Source organism: Aulostomus chinensis, chromosome 10 (genome assembly GCF_037954235.1).
Source record: "Aulostomus chinensis isolate RoL2024-O1b breed Wild chromosome 10, RoL_Achi_v1.0, whole genome shotgun sequence".
NCBI classification, from domain to species: Eukaryota; Metazoa; Chordata; class Actinopteri; order Syngnathiformes; family Aulostomidae; genus Aulostomus; species Aulostomus chinensis.
In genome coordinates this window covers 18,932,162-18,945,002 of record NC_141329.1, presented here as the reverse complement: position 1 = coordinate 18,945,002, position 12,841 = coordinate 18,932,162, and the positions used below count along the sequence as shown (strand labels likewise).

Here is a 12,841-nt window from a genome sequence, read left to right as displayed (position 1 = left end):
CCCTGAGGCCAGCTCAAGCGGGTCCCCAGGTCCTCAACGCTGCCCTTTCCGCCCACTGAAGTGAAAAAAGCTTACAGCACCTGGTATTCCCAGGCGGTCTCCCATCCAAGTACTAACCAGGCCCGACCCTGCTTAGCTTCCGAGATCAGACGAGATCGGGCGTGTTCAGAGTGGTATGGCCGTAAGCGGAGGACTGTTACTCCTGCGGGCCTTATATGCATTTCGCTCACTTGACCTGGTCGCGGTGGTCATGACGCGCCAGAGCGTCGGGGTCCCTTCAGGGTTCAAATATTCCTCCTTGGCAATGCAAAGTGGAGTATGTTTATCTCATCCACAGCAAAGTACAGCATCTGCCATTTGTCTCCTTCACATTTTTGAAAGAGTTCTGCGCATACACGCTGCTTGACATTCAATTTACAGGCTGCGGGGAGCTTCTTTTCCCTGAGGCCAGCTCAAGCGGGTCCCCAGGTCCTCAACGCTGCCCTTTCCGCCCACTGAAGTGAAAAAAGCTTACAGCACCTGGTATTCCCAGGCGGTCTCCCATCCAAGTACTAACCAGGCCCGACCCTGCTTAGCTTCCGAGATCAGACGAGATCGGGCGTGTTCAGAGTGGTATGGCCGTAAGCGGAGGACTGCCACTCCTGCGGGCGGGCCTTATATGCATTTCGCTCACTTGACCTGGTGGCGGTGGTCATGACGCGCCAGAGCGTCGGGGTCCCTTCAGGGTTCAAATATTCCTCCTTGGCGATGCAAAGTGGAGTATGTTTATCTCATCCACAGCAAAGTACTGCATCTGCCATTTGTCTCCTTCACATTTTCGAAGGATTTCTGCGCATACACGCTGCTTGACATTCAATTTACAGGCTGCGGGGAGCTTCTTTTCCCTGAGGCCAGCTCAAGCGGGTCCTCAACGCTGCCCTTTCCGCCCACTGAAGTGAAAAAAGCTTACAGCACCTGGTATTCCCAGGCGGTCTCCCATCCAAGTACTAACCAGGCCCGACCCTGCTTAGCTTCCGAGATCAGACGAGATCGGGCGTGTTCAGAGTGGTATGGCCGTAAGCGGAGGACTGCCACTCCTGCGGGCGGGCCTTATATGCATTTCGCTCACTTGACCTGGTGGCGGTGGTCATGACGCGCCAGAGCGTCGGGGTCCCTTCAGGGTTCAAATATTCCTCCTTGGCGATGCAAAGTGGAGTATGTTTATCTCATCCACAGCAAAGTACAGCATCTGCCATTTGTCTCCTTCAAATTTTTGAAAGAGTTCTGCGCATACACGCTGCTTGACATTCAATTTACAGGCTGCGGGGAGCTTCTTTTCCCTGAGGCCAGCTCAAGCGGGTCCTCAACGCTGCCCTTTCCGCCCACTGAAGTGAAAAAAGCTTACAGCACCTGGTATTCCCAGGCGGTCTCCCATCCAAGTACTAACCAGGCCCGACCCTGCTTAGCTTCCGAGATCAGACGAGATCGGGCGTGTTCAGAGTGGTATGGCCGTAAGCGGAAGACTGCCACTCCTGCGGGCCTTATATGCATTTCGCTCACTTGACCTGGTCGCGGTGGTCATGACGCGCCAGAGCGTCGGGGTCCCTTCAGGGTTCAAATATTCCTCCTTGGCGATGCAAAGTGGAGTATGTTTATCTCATCCACAGCAAAGTACTGCATCTGCCATTTGTCTCCTTCACATTTTCGAAGGATTTCTGCGCATACACGCTGCTTGACATTCAATTTACAGGCTGCGGGGAGCTTCTTTTCCCTGAGGCCAGCTCAAGCGGGTCCTCAACGCTGCCCTTTCCGCCCACTGAAGTGAAAAAAGCTTACAGCACCTGGTATTCCCAGGCGGTCTCCCATCCAAGTACTAACCAGGCCCGACCCTGCTTAGCTTCCGAGATCAGACGAGATCGGGCGTGTTCAGAGTGGTATGGCCGTAAGCGGAGGACTGCCACTCCTGCGGGCCTTATATGCATTTCGCTCACTTGACCTGGTCGCGGTGGTCATGACGCGCCAGAGCGTCGGGGTCCCTTCAGGGTTCAAATATTCCTCCTTGGCGATGCAAAGTGGAGTATGTTTATCTCATCCACAGCAAAGTACAGCATCTGCCATTTGTCTCCTTCACATTTTTGAAAGAGTTCTGCGCATACACGCTGCTTGACATTCAATTTACAGGCTGCGGGGAGCTTCTTTTCCCTGAGGCCAGCTCAAGCGGGTCCTCAACGCTGCCCTTTCCGCCCACTGAAGTGAAAAAAGCTTACAGCACCTGGTATTCCCAGGCGGTCTCCCATCCAAGTACTAACCAGGCCCGACCCTGCTTAGCTTCCGAGATCAGACGAGATTGGGCGTGTTCAGAGTGGTATGGCCGTAAGCGGAGGACTGTTACTCCTGCGGGCCTTATATGCATTTCGCTCACTTGACCTGGTGGCGGTGGTCATGACGCGCCAGAGCGTCGGGGTCCCTTCAGGGTTCAAATATTCCTCCTTGGCAATGCAAAGTGGAGTATGTTTATCTCATCCACAGCAAAGTACAGCATCTGCCATTTGTCTCCTTCACATTTTTGAAAGAGTTCTGCGCATACACGCTGCTTGACATTCAATTTACAGGCTGCGGGGAGCTTCTTTTCCCTGAGGCCAGCTCAAGCGGGTCCCCAGGTCCTCAACGCTGCCCTTTCCGCCCACTGAAGTGAAAAAAGCTTACAGCACCTGGTATTCCCAGGCGGTCTCCCATCCAAGTACTAACCAGGCCCGACCCTGCTTAGCTTCCGAGATCAGACGAGATCGGGCGTGTTCAGAGTGGTATGGCCGTAAGCGGAGGACTGCCACTCCTGCGGGCGGGCCTTATATGCATTTCGCTCACTTGACCTGGTGGCGGTGGTCATGACGCGCCAGAGCGTCGGGGTCCCTTCAGGGTTCAAATATTCCTCCTTGGCGATGCAAAGTGGAGTATGTTTATCTCATCCACAGCAAAGTACTGCATCTGCCATTTGTCTCCTTCACATTTTCGAAGGATTTCTGCGCATACACGCTGCTTGACATTCAATTTACAGGCTGCGGGGAGCTTCTTTTCCCTGAGGCCAGCTCAAGCGGGTCCCCAGGTCCTCAACGCTGCCCTTTCCGCCCACTGAAGTGAAAAAAGCTTACAGCACCTGGTATTCCCAGGCGGTCTCCCATCCAAGTACTAACCAGGCCCGACCCTGCTTAGCTTCCGAGATCAGACGAGATCGGGCGTGTTCAGAGTGGTATGGCCGTAAGCGGAGGACTGCCACTCCTGCGGGCCTTATATGCATTTCGCTCACTTGACCTGGTGGCGGTGGTCATGACGCGCCAGAGCGTCGGGGTCCCTTCAGGGTTCAAATATTCCTCCTTGGCGATGCAAAGTGGAGTATGTTTATCTCATCCACAGCAAAGTACAGCATCTGCCATTTGTCTCCTTCACATTTTTGAAAGAGTTCTGCGCATACACGCTGCTTGACATTCAATTTACAGGCTGCGGGGAGCTTCTTTTCCCTGAGGCCAGCTCAAGCGGGTCCTCAACGCTGCCCTTTCCGCCCACTGAAGTGAAAAAAGCTTACAGCACCTGGTATTCCCAGGCGGTCTCCCATCCAAGTACTAACCAGGCCCGACCCTGCTTAGCTTCCGAGATCAGACGAGATCGGGCGTGTTCAGAGTGGTATGGCCGTAAGCGGAGGACTGTTACTCCTGCGGGCCTTATATGCATTTCGCTCACTTGACCTGGTCGCGGTGGTCATGACGCGCCAGAGCGTCGGGGTCCCTTCAGGGTTCAAATATTCCTCCTTGGCGATGCAAAGTGGAGTATGTTTATCTCATCCACAGCAAAGTACAGCATCTGCCATTTGTCTCCTTCACATTTTTGAAAGAGTTCTGCGCATACACGCTGCTTGACATTCAATTTACAGGCTGCGGGGAGCTTCTTTTCCCTGAGGCCAGCTCAAGCGGGTCCTCAACGCTGCCCTTTCCGCCCACTGAAGTGAAAAAAGCTTACAGCACCTGGTATTCCCAGGCGGTCTCCCATCCAAGTACTAACCAGGCCCGACCCTGCTTAGCTTCCGAGATCAGACGAGATCGGGCGTGTTCAGAGTGGTATGGCCGTAAGCGGAAGACTGCCACTCCTGCGGGCCTTATATGCATTTCGCTCACTTGACCTGGTCGCGGTGGTCATGACGCGCCAGAGCGTCGGGGTCCCTTCAGGGTTCAAATATTCCTCCTTGGCGATGCAAAGTGGAGTATGTTTATCTCATCCACAGCAAAGTACTGCATCTGCCATTTGTCTCCTTCACATTTTCGAAGGATTTCTGCGCATACACGCTGCTTGACATTCAATTTACAGGCTGCGGGGAGCTTCTTTTCCCTGAGGCCAGCTCAAGCGGGTCCTCAACGCTGCCCTTTCCGCCCACTGAAGTGAAAAAAGCTTACAGCACCTGGTATTCCCAGGCGGTCTCCCATCCAAGTACTAACCAGGCCCGACCCTGCTTAGCTTCCGAGATCAGACGAGATCGGGCGTGTTCAGAGTGGTATGGCCGTAAGCGGAGGACTGCCACTCCTGCGGGCCTTATATGCATTTCGCTCACTTGACCTGGTCGCGGTGGTCATGACGCGCCAGAGCGTCGGGGTCCCTTCAGGGTTCAAATATTCCTCCTTGGCGATGCAAAGTGGAGTATGTTTATCTCATCCACAGCAAAGTACAGCATCTGCCATTTGTCTCCTTCACATTTTTGAAAGAGTTCTGCGCATACACGCTGCTTGACATTCAATTTACAGGCTGCGGGGAGCTTCTTTTCCCTGAGGCCAGCTCAAGCGGGTCCTCAACGCTGCCCTTTCCGCCCACTGAAGTGAAAAAAGCTTACAGCACCTGGTATTCCCAGGCGGTCTCCCATCCAAGTACTAACCAGGCCCGACCCTGCTTAGCTTCCGAGATCAGACGAGATTGGGCGTGTTCAGAGTGGTATGGCCGTAAGCGGAGGACTGTTACTCCTGCGGGCCTTATATGCATTTCGCTCACTTGACCTGGTGGCGGTGGTCATGACGCGCCAGAGCGTCGGGGTCCCTTCAGGGTTCAAATATTCCTCCTTGGCAATGCAAAGTGGAGTATGTTTATCTCATCCACAGCAAAGTACAGCATCTGCCATTTGTCTCCTTCACATTTTTGAAAGAGTTCTGCGCATACACGCTGCTTGACATTCAATTTACAGGCTGCGGGGAGCTTCTTTTCCCTGAGGCCAGCTCAAGCGGGTCCCCAGGTCCTCAACGCTGCCCTTTCCGCCCACTGAAGTGAAAAAAGCTTACAGCACCTGGTATTCCCAGGCGGTCTCCCATCCAAGTACTAACCAGGCCCGACCCTGCTTAGCTTCCGAGATCAGACGAGATCGGGCGTGTTCAGAGTGGTATGGCCGTAAGCGGAGGACTGCCACTCCTGCGGGCGGGCCTTATATGCATTTCGCTCACTTGACCTGGTGGCGGTGGTCATGACGCGCCAGAGCGTCGGGGTCCCTTCAGGGTTCAAATATTCCTCCTTGGCGATGCAAAGTGGAGTATGTTTATCTCATCCACAGCAAAGTACTGCATCTGCCATTTGTCTCCTTCACATTTTCGAAGGATTTCTGCGCATACACGCTGCTTGACATTCAATTTACAGGCTGCGGGGAGCTTCTTTTCCCTGAGGCCAGCTCAAGCGGGTCCCCAGGTCCTCAACGCTGCCCTTTCCGCCCACTGAAGTGAAAAAAGCTTACAGCACCTGGTATTCCCAGGCGGTCTCCCATCCAAGTACTAACCAGGCCCGACCCTGCTTAGCTTCCGAGATCAGACGAGATCGGGCGTGTTCAGAGTGGTATGGCCGTAAGCGGAGGACTGCCACTCCTGCGGGCCTTATATGCATTTCGCTCACTTGACCTGGTGGCGGTGGTCATGACGCGCCAGAGCGTCGGGGTCCCTTCAGGGTTCAAATATTCCTCCTTGGCGATGCAAAGTGGAGTATGTTTATCTCATCCACAGCAAAGTACAGCATCTGCCATTTGTCTCCTTCACATTTTTGAAAGAGTTCTGCGCATACACGCTGCTTGACATTCAATTTACAGGCTGCGGGGAGCTTCTTTTCCCTGAGGCCAGCTCAAGCGGGTCCTCAACGCTGCCCTTTCCGCCCACTGAAGTGAAAAAAGCTTACAGCACCTGGTATTCCCAGGCGGTCTCCCATCCAAGTACTAACCAGGCCCGACCCTGCTTAGCTTCCGAGATCAGACGAGATCGGGCGTGTTCAGAGTGGTATGGCCGTAAGCGGAGGACTGTTACTCCTGCGGGCCTTATATGCATTTCGCTCACTTGACCTGGTCGCGGTGGTCATGACGCGCCAGAGCGTCGGGGTCCCTTCAGGGTTCAAATATTCCTCCTTGGCGATGCAAAGTGGAGTATGTTTATCTCATCCACAGCAAAGTACAGCATCTGCCATTTGTCTCCTTCACATTTTTGAAAGAGTTCTGCGCATACACGCTGCTTGACATTCAATTTACAGGCTGCGGGGAGCTTCTTTTCCCTGAGGCCAGCTCAAGCGGGTCCTCAACGCTGCCCTTTCCGCCCACTGAAGTGAAAAAAGCTTACAGCACCTGGTATTCCCAGGCGGTCTCCCATCCAAGTACTAACCAGGCCCGACCCTGCTTAGCTTCCGAGATCAGACGAGATCGGGCGTGTTCAGAGTGGTATGGCCGTAAGCGGAGGACTGCCACTCCTGCGGGCGGGCCTTATATGCATTTCGCTCACTTGACCTGGTGGCGGTGGTCATGACGCGCCAGAGCGTCGGGGTCCCTTCAGGGTTCAAATATTCCTCCTTGGCGATGCAAAGTGGAGTATGTTTATCTCATCCACAGCAAAGTACAGCATCTGCCATTTGTCTCCTTCAAATTTTTGAAAGAGTTCTGCGCATACACGCTGCTTGACATTCAATTTACAGGCTGCGGGGAGCTTCTTTTCCCTGAGGCCAGCTCAAGCGGGTCCTCAACGCTGCCCTTTCCGCCCACTGAAGTGAAAAAAGCTTACAGCACCTGGTATTCCCAGGCGGTCTCCCATCCAAGTACTAACCAGGCCCGACCCTGCTTAGCTTCCGAGATCAGACGAGATCGGGCGTGTTCAGAGTGGTATGGCCGTAAGCGGAAGACTGCCACTCCTGCGGGCCTTATATGCATTTCGCTCACTTGACCTGGTCGCGGTGGTCATGACGCGCCAGAGCGTCGGGGTCCCTTCAGGGTTCAAATATTCCTCCTTGGCGATGCAAAGTGGAGTATGTTTATCTCATCCACAGCAAAGTACTGCATCTGCCATTTGTCTCCTTCACATTTTCGAAGGATTTCTGCGCATACACGCTGCTTGACATTCAATTTACAGGCTGCGGGGAGCTTCTTTTCCCTGAGGCCAGCTCAAGCGGGTCCTCAACGCTGCCCTTTCCGCCCACTGAAGTGAAAAAAGCTTACAGCACCTGGTATTCCCAGGCGGTCTCCCATCCAAGTACTAACCAGGCCCGACCCTGCTTAGCTTCCGAGATCAGACGAGATCGGGCGTGTTCAGAGTGGTATGGCCGTAAGCGGAGGACTACCACTCCTGCGGGCCTTATATGCATTTCGCTCACTTGACCTGGTCGCGGTGGTCATGACGCGCCAGAGCGTCGGGGTCCCTTCAGGGTTCAAATATTCCTCCTTGGCGATGCAAAGTGGAGTATGTTTATCTCATCCACAGCAAAGTACAGCATCTGCCATTTGTCTCCTTCACATTTTTGAAAGAGTTCTGCGCATACACGCTGCTTGACATTCAATTTACAGGCTGCGGGGAGCTTCTTTTCCCTGAGGCCAGCTCAAGCGGGTCCTCAACGCTGCCCTTTCCGCCCACTGAAGTGAAAAAAGCTTACAGCACCTGGTATTCCCAGGCGGTCTCCCATCCAAGTACTAACCAGGCCCGACCCTGCTTAGCTTCCGAGATCAGACGAGATTGGGCGTGTTCAGAGTGGTATGGCCGTAAGCGGAGGACTGTTACTCCTGCGGGCCTTATATGCATTTCGCTCACTTGACCTGGTCGCGGTGGTCATGACGCGCCAGAGCGTCGGGGTCCCTTCAGGGTTCAAATATTCCTCCTTGGCGATGCAAAGTGGAGTATGTTTATCTCATCCACAGCAAAGTACAGCATCTGCCATTTGTCTCCTTCACATTTTTGAAAGAGTTCTGCGCATACACGCTGCTTGACATTCAATTTACAGGCTGCGGGGAGCTTCTTTTCCCTGAGGCCAGCTCAAGCGGGTCCCCAGGTCCTCAACGCTGCCCTTTCCGCCCACTGAAGTGAAAAAAGCTTACAGCACCTGGTATTCCCAGGCGGTCTCCCATCCAAGTACTAACCAGGCCCGACCCTGCTTAGCTTCCGAGATCAGACGAGATCGGGCGTGTTCAGAGTGGTATGGCCGTAAGCGGAGGACTGCCACTCCTGCGGGCGGGCCTTATATGCATTTCGCTCACTTGACCTGGTGGCGGTGGTCATGACGCGCCAGAGCGTCGGGGTCCCTTCAGGGTTCAAATATTCCTCCTTGGCGATGCAAAGTGGAGTATGTTTATCTCATCCACAGCAAAGTACTGCATCTGCCATTTGTCTCCTTCACATTTTCGAAGGATTTCTGCGCATACACGCTGCTTGACATTCAATTTACAGGCTGCGGGGAGCTTCTTTTCCCTGAGGCCAGCTCAAGCGGGTCCCCAGGTCCTCAACGCTGCCCTTTCCGCCCACTGAAGTGAAAAAAGCTTACAGCACCTGGTATTCCCAGGCGGTCTCCCATCCAAGTACTAACCAGGCCCGACCCTGCTTAGCTTCCGAGATCAGACGAGATCGGGCGTGTTCAGAGTGGTATGGCCGTAAGCGGAGGACTGCCACTCCTGCGGGCGGGCCTTATATGCATTTCGCTCACTTGACCTGGTGGCGGTGGTCATGACGCGCCAGAGCGTCGGGGTCCCTTCAGGGTTCAAATATTCCTCCTTGGCGATGCAAAGTGGAGTATGTTTATCTCATCCACAGCAAAGTACAGCATCTGCCATTTGTCTCCTTCACATTTTTGAAAGAGTTCTGCGCATACACGCTGCTTGACATTCAATTTACAGGCTGCGGGGAGCTTCTTTTCCCTGAGGCCAGCTCAAGCGGGTCCTCAACGCTGCCCTTTCCGCCCACTGAAGTGAAAAAAGCTTACAGCACCTGGTATTCCCAGGCGGTCTCCCATCCAAGTACTAACCAGGCCCGACCCTGCTTAGCTTCCGAGATCAGACGAGATCGGGCGTGTTCAGAGTGGTATGGCCGTAAGCGGAGGACTGCCACTCCTGCGGGCCTTATATGCATTTCGCTCACTTGACCTGGTCGCGGTGGTCATGACGCGCCAGAGCGTCGGGGTCCCTTCAGGGTTCAAATATTCCTCCTTGGCGATGCAAAGTGGAGTATGTTTATCTCATCCACAGCAAAGTACAGCATCTGCCATTTGTCTCCTTCACATTTTTGAAAGAGTTCTGCGCATACACGCTGCTTGACATTCAATTTACAGGCTGCGGGGAGCTTCTTTTCCCTGAGGCCAGCTCAAGCGGGTCCTCAACGCTGCCCTTTCCGCCCACTGAAGTGAAAAAAGCTTACAGCACCTGGTATTCCCAGGCGGTCTCCCATCCAAGTACTAACCAGGCCCGACCCTGCTTAGCTTCCGAGATCAGACGAGATCGGGCGTGTTCAGAGTGGTATGGCCGTAAGCGGAGGACTGCCACTCCTGCGGGCCTTATATGCATTTCGCTCACTTGACCTGGTCGCGGTGGTCATGACGCGCCAGAGCGTCGGGGTCCCTTCAGGGTTCAAATATTCCTCCTTGGCGATGCAAAGTGGAGTATGTTTATCTCATCCACAGCAAAGTACAGCATCTGCCATTTGTCTCCTTCACATTTTTGAAAGAGTTCTGCGCATACACGCTGCTTGACATTCAATTTACAGGCTGCGGGGAGCTTCTTTTCCCTGAGGCCAGCTCAAGCGGGTCCCCAGGTCCTCAACGCTGCCCTTTCCGCCCACTGAAGTGAAAAAAGCTTACAGCACCTGGTATTCCCAGGCGGTCTCCCATCCAAGTACTAACCAGGCCCGACCCTGCTTAGCTTCCGAGATCAGACGAGATCGGGCGTGTTCAGAGTGGTATGGCCGTAAGCGGAGGACTGTTACTCCTGCGGGCCTTATATGCATTTCGCTCACTTGACCTGGTCGCGGTGGTCATGACGCGCCAGAGCGTCGGGGTCCCTTCAGGGTTCAAATATTCCTCCTTGGCAATGCAAAGTGGAGTATGTTTATCTCATCCACAGCAAAGTACAGCATCTGCCATTTGTCTCCTTCACATTTTTGAAAGAGTTCTGCGCATACACGCTGCTTGACATTCAATTTACAGGCTGCGGGGAGCTTCTTTTCCCTGAGGCCAGCTCAAGCGGGTCCCCAGGTCCTCAACGCTGCCCTTTCCGCCCACTGAAGTGAAAAAAGCTTACAGCACCTGGTATTCCCAGGCGGTCTCCCATCCAAGTACTAACCAGGCCCGACCCTGCTTAGCTTCCGAGATCAGACGAGATCGGGCGTGTTCAGAGTGGTATGGCCGTAAGCGGAGGACTGCCACTCCTGCGGGCGGGCCTTATATGCATTTCGCTCACTTGACCTGGTGGCGGTGGTCATGACGCGCCAGAGCGTCGGGGTCCCTTCAGGGTTCAAATATTCCTCCTTGGCGATGCAAAGTGGAGTATGTTTATCTCATCCACAGCAAAGTACTGCATCTGCCATTTGTCTCCTTCACATTTTCGAAGGATTTCTGCGCATACACGCTGCTTGACATTCAATTTACAGGCTGCGGGGAGCTTCTTTTCCCTGAGGCCAGCTCAAGCGGGTCCTCAACGCTGCCCTTTCCGCCCACTGAAGTGAAAAAAGCTTACAGCACCTGGTATTCCCAGGCGGTCTCCCATCCAAGTACTAACCAGGCCCGACCCTGCTTAGCTTCCGAGATCAGACGAGATCGGGCGTGTTCAGAGTGGTATGGCCGTAAGCGGAGGACTGCCACTCCTGCGGGCGGGCCTTATATGCATTTCGCTCACTTGACCTGGTGGCGGTGGTCATGACGCGCCAGAGCGTCGGGGTCCCTTCAGGGTTCAAATATTCCTCCTTGGCGATGCAAAGTGGAGTATGTTTATCTCATCCACAGCAAAGTACAGCATCTGCCATTTGTCTCCTTCAAATTTTTGAAAGAGTTCTGCGCATACACGCTGCTTGACATTCAATTTACAGGCTGCGGGGAGCTTCTTTTCCCTGAGGCCAGCTCAAGCGGGTCCTCAACGCTGCCCTTTCCGCCCACTGAAGTGAAAAAAGCTTACAGCACCTGGTATTCCCAGGCGGTCTCCCATCCAAGTACTAACCAGGCCCGACCCTGCTTAGCTTCCGAGATCAGACGAGATCGGGCGTGTTCAGAGTGGTATGGCCGTAAGCGGAAGACTGCCACTCCTGCGGGCCTTATATGCATTTCGCTCACTTGACCTGGTCGCGGTGGTCATGACGCGCCAGAGCGTCGGGGTCCCTTCAGGGTTCAAATATTCCTCCTTGGCGATGCAAAGTGGAGTATGTTTATCTCATCCACAGCAAAGTACTGCATCTGCCATTTGTCTCCTTCACATTTTCGAAGGATTTCTGCGCATACACGCTGCTTGACATTCAATTTACAGGCTGCGGGGAGCTTCTTTTCCCTGAGGCCAGCTCAAGCGGGTCCTCAACGCTGCCCTTTCCGCCCACTGAAGTGAAAAAAGCTTACAGCACCTGGTATTCCCAGGCGGTCTCCCATCCAAGTACTAACCAGGCCCGACCCTGCTTAGCTTCCGAGATCAGACGAGATCGGGCGTGTTCAGAGTGGTATGGCCGTAAGCGGAGGACTGCCACTCCTGCGGGCCTTATATGCATTTCGCTCACTTGACCTGGTCGCGGTGGTCATGACGCGCCAGAGCGTCGGGGTCCCTTCAGGGTTCAAATATTCCTCCTTGGCGATGCAAAGTGGAGTATGTTTATCTCATCCACAGCAAAGTACAGCATCTGCCATTTGTCTCCTTCACATTTTTGAAAGAGTTCTGCGCATACACGCTGCTTGACATTCAATTTACAGGCTGCGGGGAGCTTCTTTTCCCTGAGGCCAGCTCAAGCGGGTCCTCAACGCTGCCCTTTCCGCCCACTGAAGTGAAAAAAGCTTACAGCACCTGGTATTCCCAGGCGGTCTCCCATCCAAGTACTAACCAGGCCCGACCCTGCTTAGCTTCCGAGATCAGACGAGATTGGGCGTGTTCAGAGTGGTATGGCCGTAAGCGGAGGACTGTTACTCCTGCGGGCCTTATATGCATTTCGCTCACTTGACCTGGTGGCGGTGGTCATGACGCGCCAGAGCGTCGGGGTCCCTTCAGGGTTCAAATATTCCTCCTTGGCAATGCAAAGTGGAGTATGTTTATCTCATCCACAGCAAAGTACAGCATCTGCCATTTGTCTCCTTCACATTTTTGAAAGAGTTCTGCGCATACACGCTGCTTGACATTCAATTTACAGGCTGCGGGGAGCTTCTTTTCCCTGAGGCCAGCTCAAGCGGGTCCCCAGGTCCTCAACGCTGCCCTTTCCGCCCACTGAAGTGAAAAAAGCTTACAGCACCTGGTATTCCCAGGCGGTCTCCCATCCAAGTACTAACCAGGCCCGACCCTGCTTAGCTTCCGAGATCAGACGAGATCGGGCGTGTTCAGAGTGGTATGGCCGTAAGCGGAGGACTGCCACTCCTGCGGGCGGGCCTTATATGCATT

General features: G+C 54.0%; 30 non-coding genes across 30 annotated transcripts; all 30 read right to left on the bottom strand.

The window, feature by feature from the left end:
• Positions 1-68: 68 nt before the first annotated feature.
• LOC147254684 (5S ribosomal RNA) lies at positions 69-187 on the bottom strand. Its single transcript, XR_015118269.1, has one exon. It is a non-coding gene; the product is annotated as a 5S ribosomal RNA (ribosomal RNA).
• Positions 188-507: 320 nt separating this feature from the next.
• LOC147254683 (5S ribosomal RNA) lies at positions 508-626 on the bottom strand. The gene has a single exon (XR_015118268.1). It is a non-coding gene; the product is annotated as a 5S ribosomal RNA (ribosomal RNA).
• Positions 627-942: 316 nt separating this feature from the next.
• On the bottom strand, positions 943-1,061 carry LOC147254682 (5S ribosomal RNA). Its single transcript, XR_015118267.1, has one exon. It is a non-coding gene; the product is annotated as a 5S ribosomal RNA (ribosomal RNA).
• A 316-nt stretch (positions 1,062-1,377) lies between these two features.
• Positions 1,378-1,496, bottom strand: LOC147254681 (5S ribosomal RNA). Its single transcript, XR_015118266.1, has one exon. It is a non-coding gene; the product is annotated as a 5S ribosomal RNA (ribosomal RNA).
• Positions 1,497-1,808: 312 nt separating this feature from the next.
• LOC147254680 (5S ribosomal RNA) lies at positions 1,809-1,927 on the bottom strand. The gene has a single exon (XR_015118265.1). It is a non-coding gene; the product is annotated as a 5S ribosomal RNA (ribosomal RNA).
• A 312-nt stretch (positions 1,928-2,239) lies between these two features.
• On the bottom strand, positions 2,240-2,358 carry LOC147254679 (5S ribosomal RNA). Its single transcript, XR_015118330.1, has one exon. It is a non-coding gene; the product is annotated as a 5S ribosomal RNA (ribosomal RNA).
• A 320-nt stretch (positions 2,359-2,678) lies between these two features.
• On the bottom strand, positions 2,679-2,797 carry LOC147254678 (5S ribosomal RNA). Its single transcript, XR_015118264.1, has one exon. It is a non-coding gene; the product is annotated as a 5S ribosomal RNA (ribosomal RNA).
• A 324-nt stretch (positions 2,798-3,121) lies between these two features.
• LOC147254677 (5S ribosomal RNA) lies at positions 3,122-3,240 on the bottom strand. Its single transcript, XR_015118263.1, has one exon. It is a non-coding gene; the product is annotated as a 5S ribosomal RNA (ribosomal RNA).
• A 312-nt stretch (positions 3,241-3,552) lies between these two features.
• On the bottom strand, positions 3,553-3,671 carry LOC147254676 (5S ribosomal RNA). The gene has a single exon (XR_015118262.1). It is a non-coding gene; the product is annotated as a 5S ribosomal RNA (ribosomal RNA).
• Positions 3,672-3,983: 312 nt separating this feature from the next.
• Positions 3,984-4,102, bottom strand: LOC147254675 (5S ribosomal RNA). Its single transcript, XR_015118261.1, has one exon. It is a non-coding gene; the product is annotated as a 5S ribosomal RNA (ribosomal RNA).
• A 312-nt stretch (positions 4,103-4,414) lies between these two features.
• LOC147254674 (5S ribosomal RNA) lies at positions 4,415-4,533 on the bottom strand. The gene has a single exon (XR_015118259.1). It is a non-coding gene; the product is annotated as a 5S ribosomal RNA (ribosomal RNA).
• A 312-nt stretch (positions 4,534-4,845) lies between these two features.
• LOC147254673 (5S ribosomal RNA) lies at positions 4,846-4,964 on the bottom strand. The gene has a single exon (XR_015118329.1). It is a non-coding gene; the product is annotated as a 5S ribosomal RNA (ribosomal RNA).
• A 320-nt stretch (positions 4,965-5,284) lies between these two features.
• LOC147254672 (5S ribosomal RNA) lies at positions 5,285-5,403 on the bottom strand. Its single transcript, XR_015118258.1, has one exon. It is a non-coding gene; the product is annotated as a 5S ribosomal RNA (ribosomal RNA).
• A 324-nt stretch (positions 5,404-5,727) lies between these two features.
• On the bottom strand, positions 5,728-5,846 carry LOC147254671 (5S ribosomal RNA). The gene has a single exon (XR_015118257.1). It is a non-coding gene; the product is annotated as a 5S ribosomal RNA (ribosomal RNA).
• A 312-nt stretch (positions 5,847-6,158) lies between these two features.
• Positions 6,159-6,277, bottom strand: LOC147254670 (5S ribosomal RNA). The gene has a single exon (XR_015118256.1). It is a non-coding gene; the product is annotated as a 5S ribosomal RNA (ribosomal RNA).
• Positions 6,278-6,589: 312 nt separating this feature from the next.
• Positions 6,590-6,708, bottom strand: LOC147254669 (5S ribosomal RNA). Its single transcript, XR_015118255.1, has one exon. It is a non-coding gene; the product is annotated as a 5S ribosomal RNA (ribosomal RNA).
• A 316-nt stretch (positions 6,709-7,024) lies between these two features.
• LOC147254668 (5S ribosomal RNA) lies at positions 7,025-7,143 on the bottom strand. The gene has a single exon (XR_015118388.1). It is a non-coding gene; the product is annotated as a 5S ribosomal RNA (ribosomal RNA).
• A 312-nt stretch (positions 7,144-7,455) lies between these two features.
• LOC147254667 (5S ribosomal RNA) lies at positions 7,456-7,574 on the bottom strand. Its single transcript, XR_015118387.1, has one exon. It is a non-coding gene; the product is annotated as a 5S ribosomal RNA (ribosomal RNA).
• Positions 7,575-7,886: 312 nt separating this feature from the next.
• LOC147254666 (5S ribosomal RNA) lies at positions 7,887-8,005 on the bottom strand. Its single transcript, XR_015118328.1, has one exon. It is a non-coding gene; the product is annotated as a 5S ribosomal RNA (ribosomal RNA).
• Positions 8,006-8,325: 320 nt separating this feature from the next.
• On the bottom strand, positions 8,326-8,444 carry LOC147254665 (5S ribosomal RNA). Its single transcript, XR_015118386.1, has one exon. It is a non-coding gene; the product is annotated as a 5S ribosomal RNA (ribosomal RNA).
• A 324-nt stretch (positions 8,445-8,768) lies between these two features.
• On the bottom strand, positions 8,769-8,887 carry LOC147254664 (5S ribosomal RNA). Its single transcript, XR_015118385.1, has one exon. It is a non-coding gene; the product is annotated as a 5S ribosomal RNA (ribosomal RNA).
• A 316-nt stretch (positions 8,888-9,203) lies between these two features.
• On the bottom strand, positions 9,204-9,322 carry LOC147254663 (5S ribosomal RNA). Its single transcript, XR_015118384.1, has one exon. It is a non-coding gene; the product is annotated as a 5S ribosomal RNA (ribosomal RNA).
• A 312-nt stretch (positions 9,323-9,634) lies between these two features.
• On the bottom strand, positions 9,635-9,753 carry LOC147254662 (5S ribosomal RNA). Its single transcript, XR_015118382.1, has one exon. It is a non-coding gene; the product is annotated as a 5S ribosomal RNA (ribosomal RNA).
• A 320-nt stretch (positions 9,754-10,073) lies between these two features.
• On the bottom strand, positions 10,074-10,192 carry LOC147254661 (5S ribosomal RNA). The gene has a single exon (XR_015118381.1). It is a non-coding gene; the product is annotated as a 5S ribosomal RNA (ribosomal RNA).
• A 320-nt stretch (positions 10,193-10,512) lies between these two features.
• On the bottom strand, positions 10,513-10,631 carry LOC147254660 (5S ribosomal RNA). The gene has a single exon (XR_015118380.1). It is a non-coding gene; the product is annotated as a 5S ribosomal RNA (ribosomal RNA).
• A 316-nt stretch (positions 10,632-10,947) lies between these two features.
• LOC147254659 (5S ribosomal RNA) lies at positions 10,948-11,066 on the bottom strand. Its single transcript, XR_015118379.1, has one exon. It is a non-coding gene; the product is annotated as a 5S ribosomal RNA (ribosomal RNA).
• A 316-nt stretch (positions 11,067-11,382) lies between these two features.
• Positions 11,383-11,501, bottom strand: LOC147254658 (5S ribosomal RNA). The gene has a single exon (XR_015118378.1). It is a non-coding gene; the product is annotated as a 5S ribosomal RNA (ribosomal RNA).
• A 312-nt stretch (positions 11,502-11,813) lies between these two features.
• On the bottom strand, positions 11,814-11,932 carry LOC147254657 (5S ribosomal RNA). Its single transcript, XR_015118377.1, has one exon. It is a non-coding gene; the product is annotated as a 5S ribosomal RNA (ribosomal RNA).
• Positions 11,933-12,244: 312 nt separating this feature from the next.
• LOC147254656 (5S ribosomal RNA) lies at positions 12,245-12,363 on the bottom strand. The gene has a single exon (XR_015118327.1). It is a non-coding gene; the product is annotated as a 5S ribosomal RNA (ribosomal RNA).
• A 320-nt stretch (positions 12,364-12,683) lies between these two features.
• On the bottom strand, positions 12,684-12,802 carry LOC147254655 (5S ribosomal RNA). The gene has a single exon (XR_015118376.1). It is a non-coding gene; the product is annotated as a 5S ribosomal RNA (ribosomal RNA).
• Between the last annotated feature and the right edge of the window lie 39 nt (positions 12,803-12,841).